Genomic DNA, 10,928 nt, shown 5'->3' on the forward strand with positions numbered 1-10,928 from the left:
CCTGACAGAGATGTAGAGTTTGTGATAGATCTTGTTCCGGGAACTGTCCCAATAGCCAGAAGACCTTATAAGATGGCACCCCTAGAGCTAGCTGAACTTAAGAAGCAATTAGATGAGGCCTTGAACAAGGGTTTCATTCGTCCTAGCTCTTCTCCTTGGGCTTGTTCCGTCCTCTTCGTCAAGAAGAAAGACGGAATGGATCGGATGGTTGTAGATTACCGACCAGTTAACCTGGTCACCATAAAGAACAAGTATCCGCTCCCCAGGATCAACGACCTGTACGATCAGCTCGCTGGATCCTCAGTCTTCTCCAAAATGGATTTGAGGTTGGGATACCATCAAATCAAGATTAAGAACGGGGATATTCCAAAAACGGCCTTTGTTACTCGTTATGGCCAATATGAGTACACCGTTATGTCCTTCGGTTTAACCAATGCCCCAGCCACCTTCTCTCGGCTGATGAATTCAATCTTTATGGAGTATTTGGATAAATTCATCGTAGTATACCTCGATGATATTCTCATCTACTCAAAGAATGAACAAGAACATGCCGAGCATCTAAGGCTGGTGTTGATGAAACTTCGAGAGCATCGCCTTTATGCCAAATTTTCAAAATGTGAATTCTGGTTACCAGAAGTGACCTATCTTGGCCACGTATTCTCTGGTAAGGGTATTGCTGTCAATCCCGAGAGAGTTCAAGCTGTCCTTGATTGGACTCAACCTGAATCGGTTAAGCAAGTTAGGAGTTTTCTTGGTCTAGCAAGCTATTGTCGCCTCTTCGTCAAGAATTTCTCCAAGGTTGCAAACCCTCTGACTGAACTCCTCAAGAAAGATAAAAAGTTCGAGTGGACACCACAGTGTGAGCATAGTTTTCAGGAACTGAAAAGACGCCTGACTTCCGCACCTGTGTTGCTACCACCAGATTTTTCTAAGGACTTTGTTATCTATTGCGACGCCTCCCGACAAGGATTAGGTTGCATTCTCATGCAAGATCGTCATGTGATCGCATACGCATCTCGACAGTTGCGTCCACACGAGGATAATTATCCCACACATGACCTTGAGCTTGCAGCTGTAGTCCATGCACTAAAAACCTGGCGACATTACCTTTTGGGTAATCGTTGCGAAATATTCACTGATCACCAAAGTCTAAAATATATCTTCACCCAGCCGGATTTGAATCTCAGGCAAAAACGGTGGGTTGAGTTGATCTCGGATTATGACTTAGGGATAACTTACACCCCGGGGAAGGCCAATGTTATGGCCGATGCACTAAGTCGTAAATCTTATTGTAACAATTTGATGCTACAACAAGGTCAACCACTTCTCCATGAGGACTTTCGGAAGTTGAATCTTCATATTGTTCCTCAAGGATTCCTTTCTACCCTAGTGGAGAAGCCTACTCTTAAGGATCAAATTATAGCTGGCCAAAAGCTCGACAAGGGTATATCACGGATCAAGGAGAATATTTTTAGCGGAAACGCTAAAGAATTTTCCATGAATGATCAAGGTGTGGTGTTCTTCCAGAATCGTCTAGTGGTTCCTAAGAACCCACATCTAAGGCAGTTAATCCTTAAGGAGGATCATGATTCCCCTCTCACCATTCATCCCGGTAGTACTAAGATGTATCAGGACCTACGCCAGAGGTTCTGGTGGACTAGGATGAAGAGAGAAATTGCTGAGTTCGTTGCTAACTGGGATGTTTGTCGTCGAGTTAAGGCAGAACATCAAAGGCCTGCTGGCACCCTTCAACCTTTAGCTATTCCTGAATGGAAATGGGATAAAGTTAGCATGGATTTCATTACCGGATTTCCCAAGACCAAGAAAGGAAATAATGCTATCTTTGTGGTCATTGACCGTCTTTCCAAAGTGGCTCATTTTCTTCCTGTTCGTGAGAGTATAACAGCTAGCCAGCTAGTAGAGTTATATATCTCTCGAATAGTGTCTCTTCATAGTGTTCCCCTGGAAATTAACTCGGACCGTGGAAGTATTTTTGCTTCTCGCTTCTGGGAAAGTTTTCAGAATGCCATGGGGACTCACTTATCTTTTAGCACTGCTTTCCATCCCCAATCAAGTGGTCAAGTAGAAAGAGTGAATCAAATTCTAGAAGATATGCTCCGAGCTTGTGTTATATCGTTCGGTATGAATTGGGAGAAGTGTCTTCCATTCGCCGAATTCGCTTATAACAATAGTTATCAATCAAGCTTGGGCAAAGCCCCTTTTGAAGTTCTCTATAGACGAAGATGTCGAACCCCTCTTAATTGGTCAGAAACCGGAGAGAGGCAACTCTTTGGCCCGGATATGATCCAGGATGCAGAAGAGCAGGTTCGCATTATTCGTGAAAAGTTGAAAACAGCCCAGTCTCGTCAAAAGAGCCAATATGATCGTCATCATAAGGCTGTGACCTTTGAAGTTGACGAGAAGGCTTACCCATCGTTTCGGTATCAAGGGCAGGTTGGCTCCTCGTTACATTGGACCTTTCCGCATTCTTGCCAAACGAGGAGAAGTTGCCTACCAGTTGGAACTTCCTCCGCATCTTTCCAAGGTTCATGATGTTTTCCACGTCTCGCAACTCAGGCGTTGCTTTTCGGATCCTATCCGTGAAGTGGACCACGAAACGCTTGATCTACAAGATAACCTTTCTTACCGAGAATACCCCGTGCGTATTCTTGATCAAGCTGAGCGTACCACTCGACGTCGAAACCTCAAGTTTCTTACAGTTCAGTGGTCAAATCATTCTGAAAAGGAGGCAACTTGGGAAAGAGAGGATCGTCTCCGACTCGAATATCCTGCGTTATTCCCGACGACTTCTAAATCTCGGGACGAGATTCTTTTGAGTGGGGGTGAGTTGTCACATCCCTAACCCTTAAGCAAGATAGCATTGTGCTCATGTCTTCTTTGCATTTGCATCTAAGAAGTTTCAACAAAAACAACAAAGTGGCAAAGGAAAAACTCAAAACCCTAGCTACCATTTCAATTAAAGGAAATTTAAAACTAGTTCAAATCAATGAACCCAAAATGGCCTCAAGAAATGTTCAAACTTTCTGATAAATCATGAAAGTAAATGAGCATTGGAGAAAACTATTTCTTGACACTTTAAGCATTTTAAATAAATGCAAAAGCCACTGGTTTCAAATTTAAAATTTGAAATCAGAAACTATAATTTTCCAAAAATGTTGAAAGTCTTGGAAATGAGTGGGGATATTATAACAAATATTTCAGGAGGTCTAAAATAGTTTTTACTATTTGTTTTGGAGCAGAAATAATTAGCAAAGCAATAAATAGCAAAACAGAAAAACAAAAACAGAGAAAATGGAAAAAGACTTACCTGTCGCCCAAGCCAGGCCCGGCCCATCTCCCCGCTCGTCCCCTCCCTCGCGCCAGTAGGCAGCAGGAGGTGGCCGCCGCCTCCTCCGGCGCGGCCACGCACCTGCGTGCCTGCCTGGCCGCCGGTTCGCGCTGGCGACGACGGGGATAAGCTCCCCAGAGCTTCCCCTATCCATTCCCCGCCTCGGTTCTTCCCCTCCTCCCGGATCCCCTCCTTCTCCCTGCTGCCGCCATTAGAGCCGAGCTCGAGCTCGAGCTGGCCGTGCCCCTGGCCATAGGATCCCCTCCCAGAGCATGCCATTAGCTCCGCCTCGTCACCCTGGTCGTCTCTGCAGAAGCCGAAGCCTCCTCGAGCCCTGCAACGCCCGCAACGCCGTCGTCTTCCTCCTCCGGCCGCCGGACGTCTCCCGTCGATTCGTCGCCCCCAGGCCTTTCCCGAGCCGTCTGAGCTCTGCTCTGCACTCCCTGTGAGCATGCGGTCGTTTCCCCTAAGTTTTCCCCGTCAATCCCCTCCTCTAGCCCTAGTTTCACCGGAGCCCGACGAGGACCGCCGCTGCCGCTCGTCGCCGGTAGCCCTCCGATGTCCAGCTCGTCCTTCCGATGGCACCAACAGCTCCAGGACGACGCGTAGATGTTGTAGCAGCTAAGAACCGAGCGTAGATCCCCCTGTTGCAAAGCCCCGATGACGCCCGAGCCTTGGCCGCCGCCAAGCTCGTCGCCAACGTCATCTCCGGCCAGATCAGCCCCGGCTAGGCGCAGAAATGAAGCTGCGGGAGACGTGACGTTCCTCTGGTCCTCTCCGCGCAGCATTTGGCCCCCTGTGCGCCGTTTCCGAGCCCCTCCGCCGTGCTGGTGGTCGCCGGAGGCTCCCCGCCGGCGAGGTCGACCTCGCCGCCGGTGGAGGTCGACGTGGCAAGCTAACCCAGCCGATTAGTGACTTAATCACTCACTGACAAGTGGGCCCAAGGCCAAGTCAAACCTCAGTTAGGGCTGGTCAGCGCGGGATTAGTCCCAGAGAGGCTGACCAGTGGGGCCCCCCTATCAGGTTTGACCTGAACAGGTCGGCTGACCTGCTGACGTCAGCCTGATGCAATAAATGGAATTTCCAGTTTAAAACTAATTCAGGAAATTGCTAAAAATTGCAAAAATCATAGAAATTAATCTGTAACTCCAATGAAAGTAAATTATATATGAAAAAGTATGAGAAAAATTCAAGGATTCTGATTATGCTATTTTCAACTATGTTTGAAAAAGTTACAGGACCCTAAATTGTGAAATAAGGAATAATTCAATTCTTTAATCACTTTATAAATGGAATTTGCAAAAATATCCAAATTTCATTATAAATACAATGATCACACACTGCCCTAGATATAAATCAGTACCATAACATGACATTTCATGCATGTTAACATTAGGTTGATCTGAGCATCAGGTCGAATCAATTAAACCGGTATCCGAGAATACCCGTTTGAATTGCTATTCGAATGTGATTCAAATCAACTCTAAACCTAAAACATCTTGATTATAATAACTTATCACTTGCATTCTCATGCCATGCTCATGCATAATTTTGATTGCATATGATTGTTATTGAATGTTGCCATTCATTTCGGTAGGCTCCGCACCCCCGGATTCCACCGAATATCCGTCTGACGGATATCGTTCCTCCTCTGAGCAACAAGGCAAGCAACCCTTTTGATCATCACGATAACTCCTATGTTCTTGCTCCTGCACCTATTTATTGCATTAGGGTCAAATGCTTCAACTGCTTTTTCCACGGTAGTTGGACCCACTTCCTTTGCATGACTTAACCTTGTCACAGCAAATAGCCGAACCCTGCAACCTAGCATACCTGGTAGTTGCTTGAGCTATGATGTGCCTTATCCTGCTATGCATGCTATGCTTAGAGTTGTGTATGGTCTGTCATCTGGGAGATGAACAGAAATGTGGAATGTGTTCGGTGAGCAAAGGTCGTGTGTTGAACTTGATTTGGTAAAGGTACCGGTGAAAGGCTGTGTAGGAGTACATGGCGGGTTGTTTCATTGGAACTGTCCTTAGGAACCGAGTTCCGTGTATGTAATCCAAGACTGGATACTACCACATGTTGGGCCCTGAAATATGACCCCGCTCGGCCTATTAATCGCGTAGTACTCGGTCCAGGAGATGGAAGTAGTTTCTAGTGTTTATAGTAATGCTGGAGGCCGTGCATGGTGCTGACCTGAGAGGTGGACCGTGATGCGGTAGGCAGTGGCACGGTGTACCAAGTGGCACCCGGATGGTGGGCTTGGGAACCCTGCGCACATCGTTTGAGGCCGTGGCGGAAACCTCGGCCGGACTTCCGTACGGGTTACTCTCAGATAGGCGATAAACCTGGACTAGGTACTAGTGTGGTTAACGGTCGTGGCCGACTCCCTCGCTGGGCTTCCGCTTGAAGGTTGCGGAGGTGCATGACGTGCACATGGCGATAAGTGGCGGGAGCGTGTGTGACGAAGTACACCCCTGCAGGGTTATGATCTATTCGAATAGCCGCGTCCGCGGATATGGACCACTTGGAGACATATGTTGTTCATAGATAACTTCAATGCTTACTCATAAAATTGTCAAGATAAGCGTGAGTGTCGTGGACGACATTTCCGTATAGAGACGGAATGATTCCACGATAGTGTATTGTTGTGGTGTTAGTGGACTCGTGTGCGAGAAATCAAGTTGTCAAAACTAATTTCAAAAGGCAAGTTGTCTAGCCACGAGTCAAATGCTGGCTTCCCGCATGAAACCCCACAATACCTTTTGATACCTTGCATGAGTAGTTAGTTCTCCTAAAGTCTTGCTGAGTACCTTCGTACTCATGTTTGCTTAATAAATGTTGCAGAGGTTGCCAATGACCCTAATGGAGGGTTCTTCATAGACATCGACGACGACGAGTAGCTGGTGTCCCAGCTACGATCTGGCCCTACGTCGGCTCTGTAGTATAGTCAGGCCACATGCCTACTAGTTGCTCTGTCTGTACCCAGACAGTTTATAACTCTTTCGCTGGCTTGTATTGTATGACTGCTATTATGGGTCGTGAGACCCTTAATGTGTAATATTATGTGTGTGGCTCTTCCGAGCCTCTTAAATAAAGCTTGTATGGTTATGGTTATGTTGTGATGCCATCGATGTATCTATACATATCGGTATGCCATGCGTACGTGTGTCTTACTTGATATGTATGGGGTTCGAATACCTAGTCGTGAACTTTAGTAGCACTCCTTACAAGGAAATGCCCCTTTGTGATCCAACGAGCCTTGGTAGTTCGCTACTGCTCCGGACACATTGGTTGACCGGCATGTGTCCTTCTTAGCTGCTGTGTCTGTCCCCTTTGGGGAAATGTCACGCGACGTAATTGAGTCCTTGTAGCTTGCTACGACTCGTCTACGTTCGTTGATGACCGACACCTGCTTTGTTGGGTCACGTATGCCTGTCCTTGTGCGGAACTGCCACTTTGGTTTATGACTAGACATGTCGATCCGGGTCCTTTGACATTGGTTTGCTAGCGACACTATCGCATACGTGAGTCAAAAGACGCAAGCGGTCCCGGCTAAGGTAAGGCTGCAGCCGTAGAGTTAACCGTGCGTGAGACCACAAAGGGATGCGATGTGTTACAGGCTGGATTCCTATGGCTTAGGATCGGGGTCCCGACAGCGTTGGTATCAGAGCCTGACTAACTGTAGGATTACTAAGCCAAACTGGTCGAAGTTGAGTCTAGAATTGCTTTAGTTATCTTTAAGGGAATTGTTTGTGGTTGTCATTTTCATACATTTTGCATTCATCGCATAGTATCTTGTGTTGGTCATATCTTTTAGACCATAACTCAATTTTAGATGATCTATATATGTAAATCGACTAGAATGACGTGTAGAATCACATGGTGCAATTTCTTTCCTGTTTAATAAATATAAATGTGTTTAGTACAGATCAGGACCAATTTTGAAATTAACATATGGGGTCGTTTCAGAAATACTATAAGTTGTTTCCGACCTCATTTAATATACCTAGGTAGTGAAGATTATTTATGCTTCTCTCTTGCCATGTTTAATAACATTTAATATTTTTGTGTACGTAACCTAGAGTGAACTAAATAATTTTAATGTGGAGTTTCGTTAATATGCAAATCATTGCATATCGAACTTCACTTAATGTGTAGGAGTTGATTGTTGTGCTTTGCCATACCATGCATAATTAATTGAACATGCATCATACTTGTTTGCACATCATGTCATGCATATGTGGTGGAGTTTATTGTGTGTTGATTGTTGTTTCCGGATTTGATCTTCTCGATAGAGTTTCACAAGCGTTCGGAGTGTGAGGATTTGTTCAGCTACGTTGGTTTATGTACTTCATGGATTCGTTCTTCTTCCAAGCGGGATCTTAGGCAAAATGCATTTCCCTAGATACCACTACTATCATTGCTATGCTAGTTGTCTCTCTTCTATCATTATGTCTTGTTACCTACCACATGAATGTCAAGCTTCCCAACATTTCCATGAAAAGCCTCTAACCCACTCCACTTCCCAGCAAACCTTTATTTGGCTATGTTACAGCTTGCTCATCCCTTCTTATAGCATTGCTAGTTGGAGGTGCATATTGATTTCCATGTAACAACATGGATTCCTTGATATATCACAATATTATTGCTATTTAGTTTAATGCACCTATATACTTGGTAAAACGTGGAGAGCTTGTCCTTTTGGCTCGGTGTTTTGTCCCATCCTTGCTGCCCTAGTTACTTGTCAATCAGTGTTATGTTCCTTATTGAGTGCTCCTAACATGATTGGGGTTGTTATGGGACCCCCTTAATTTTTTTGGGATAAAACTCTTTCAGCAAGACCCAATATTGGTACTAGATTTGATCAACATAATAATACTGAACACCATTAATAATGCATAGGGAGTTAGCGCTACCTATGGATTAATTTAACATAATACAGGGGGCCGTGTTGAAGGTGTTGGTCCCAAACGGGCAAACCGCGGGACAACCATGAGGAACTCGTGGTTTCGTTTTACTCGTAGGCTTTCCCATCCGGCCGTGTCCTGAAAACGAGATACGCGGATCCTATCAAGTTCGTCGACACATCGGGCGGCCTTGCTGGATTTTTTTACATTTCTCAACCGTCTTGTGCACGGGATTCTGAGGATACTTTCGGCGCTCTCGACGTTGAGGTTTTTCATCGGAATTTTGAGGAGAGTACGGGTTTTCCGTGGTTGAGGTTTTCCATGCAGCTTGTGGCTAGTTGTTGATGGATGAGTTGGAGCACCCCTAGAGGGTTAAATCTTTCTGAGAGCCATGCCCATGGTTATGTGGCAACTTGGAAACTTTGTTTAACACCCGATCATAGCAAACTTGAAGTATACTCAATTAAAACATGCCAACTGTGTGCGTAACCATGATTGTCTCTTCTCATGAGTTCTTGTAGGTGAATACTCACAACATAAGCCATGGGTAGGCTAAAGAAGGTAGGAACCAAAGTGGCACCTGAGGGCGCTGGGCGCGAGGTTGGTACAAGCATGGAACGCACGATGTACCCAGGTTCAGGGCTCTCCGTAGAGATAATACCCCTAGTCCTGCGAGTATGTATGATATGTATGGATAGGATTACAGGTCGCTCTTAGAGCTGTATTGCGGAGGAGGAAGAAGGAGCACCCGACTCATCTCTGCCTCTCCTATGCGGTTGGTGTGTGTGTGTGATCAGTTGACCGACCCTCAACATGGAGGGGGCCGGGGGGTTTTATAGACGAACCCACCGGCCTACAATATGGATAAAGGGTAAAAGAATGGGACCCGACTGGCAGCCTCGCCGGCTGGCCAAGGGGCCCACGGGGGTCTTGTCTTGTCGCTTGAGGGGCCCGCCATCTGCGAGGTCCCGTTTGGCTTTGGGACCCGCCGGCTAGCCAATGAGGCTCTCGCGTAAGGTTGACGCATGACGCGTGTGGTACGTCCGGCGTCATCCAGCGAGATTCGTCATGGGCAGATGGTACGACCGCCTCCACTATTCCCATGCCGAGTGCAGTAATGGAGTGAGAGTTTGACGGCCCACACTATGCTGAGTGATGGATCAGAGCCGGGGGAGGTTAGCAGCGTGGCCGCCGACGCTGGTACCCGCCGTGCACTCCGACCCAGTACCTTTGCTGACGCATAGCCACCTTTAATCGTAGGGTCTCATCATGACCTACGATCTGATGTGACTTGAGATCCCCGGCCGGCTAGCCTGGTTGACTAGCCGGCTTGGGCACGGCCGCCTCGTCCCTAGCCGGCTGGCTTGGCGTAGGCGGCCAGGAAGAGGTAGTCGTATTGCCTCTAGCCGGTAGGTGTTGTCTGGCCGGCCAGAGAGTTGGCCGTCTCGCCCCCTAGCCGGTAGGTGTCGCCTAGCCGTCCAGGAGACTTAGGCCTTGTAGAATTGCTCTTGGTCATTCCTCTTGTGCTGAAGATAAAGGAGCAGGCTCGTTGAGCCTACCCCGGGGTTATCCCCCCGACAGTAGTCCCCGAAGCTGGGGAGGCCCGCCGCTTGGTTGCGGGCGGCCTCACCGGCTTGATTGTTTGTCATTGTATTCCTGCCGCCTCCAGCGGCAGGGGCCACCGGCTCGAAAGCCGACTGGCTTCCAAGCGACACCTCGGCTTCGTCTTAGGCTACGCAAATTGCACCACGTGCCACGCCGGGCCTGACGTGATGAAGGTTTATGCAGGTGACGGGACCGGGCCTGGGCCCTAGGTCCCGCCACGACGCCCCTTCGGCCGCCGCGAAGGATCCTCTGCGGATTTACTCCGCGACGGTTGGGTTTTGGGAAACGCTACCGCCCATAATACACGGGATTAGTGGGGCTCTGCACGCACCGGATCGCCTCCCCACGATCCTTTGTGGGGTTTAAATGGGGTGCGGGGGTACCGAGGAGGCCATCCGCCCCCTTCTCGCCCCATATCGACGCCCTCTTCCTCCCTGAGCCCAGAGAGCAAGAGTCCGTCTGCCTTCGTCTTTTTCCTCTCCGTCGCCGTCGCACCACCAGTTTTCCCGAGCCTCCGTCGCCCGTAGTCATGGCGAGCGGCTCCTCCTCGAAGAAGACCTCGTCCCACGGAGCTTGCCTCGACAGTGAGATTTGCGACGGCCACATGGAGGCGCTCCGCCACCGCCGACGCCGCAGTGAGATGTTGCCTCGGCAGTGAGACGGCCCCGACGCCGCAGGAAGGAGAGATCATCGTATTCGACGAACACTTCTACAGGGGCTTCGGGCTCCCGGCGAGCACCTTCTTCTCCAACTGGCTCATCTTCTTTGGCCTGCAGCCGCACCACCTGGCGCGAACCCCATACTCCAGCTGTCTTCCTTCGTCGTCCTATGCGAGGGCTTTCTGGGGATCAAGCCTCACCTCGACCTCTGGCAGAGCTTGTTCTTCTTCAAGTAGCAGTCCAGGAAGATGGAGAAGGCCGAGCTGGAGAAGCTCGACGGGCCTCGCCCGATGATGCCGTGCGGATCCGCGCTGGTGCATCACCGGTCGAAGTCCGGCTTCCCCCAGATGCCACTTCAAGAATCCATCAAGAAGTGGCAGAAGGGCTTCTTCTATGTGAAGA

This window comes from Hordeum vulgare, chromosome 5H (genome assembly GCF_904849725.1).
Source record: "Hordeum vulgare subsp. vulgare chromosome 5H, MorexV3_pseudomolecules_assembly, whole genome shotgun sequence".
Taxonomy (NCBI): Eukaryota; Viridiplantae; Streptophyta; class Magnoliopsida; order Poales; family Poaceae; genus Hordeum; species Hordeum vulgare.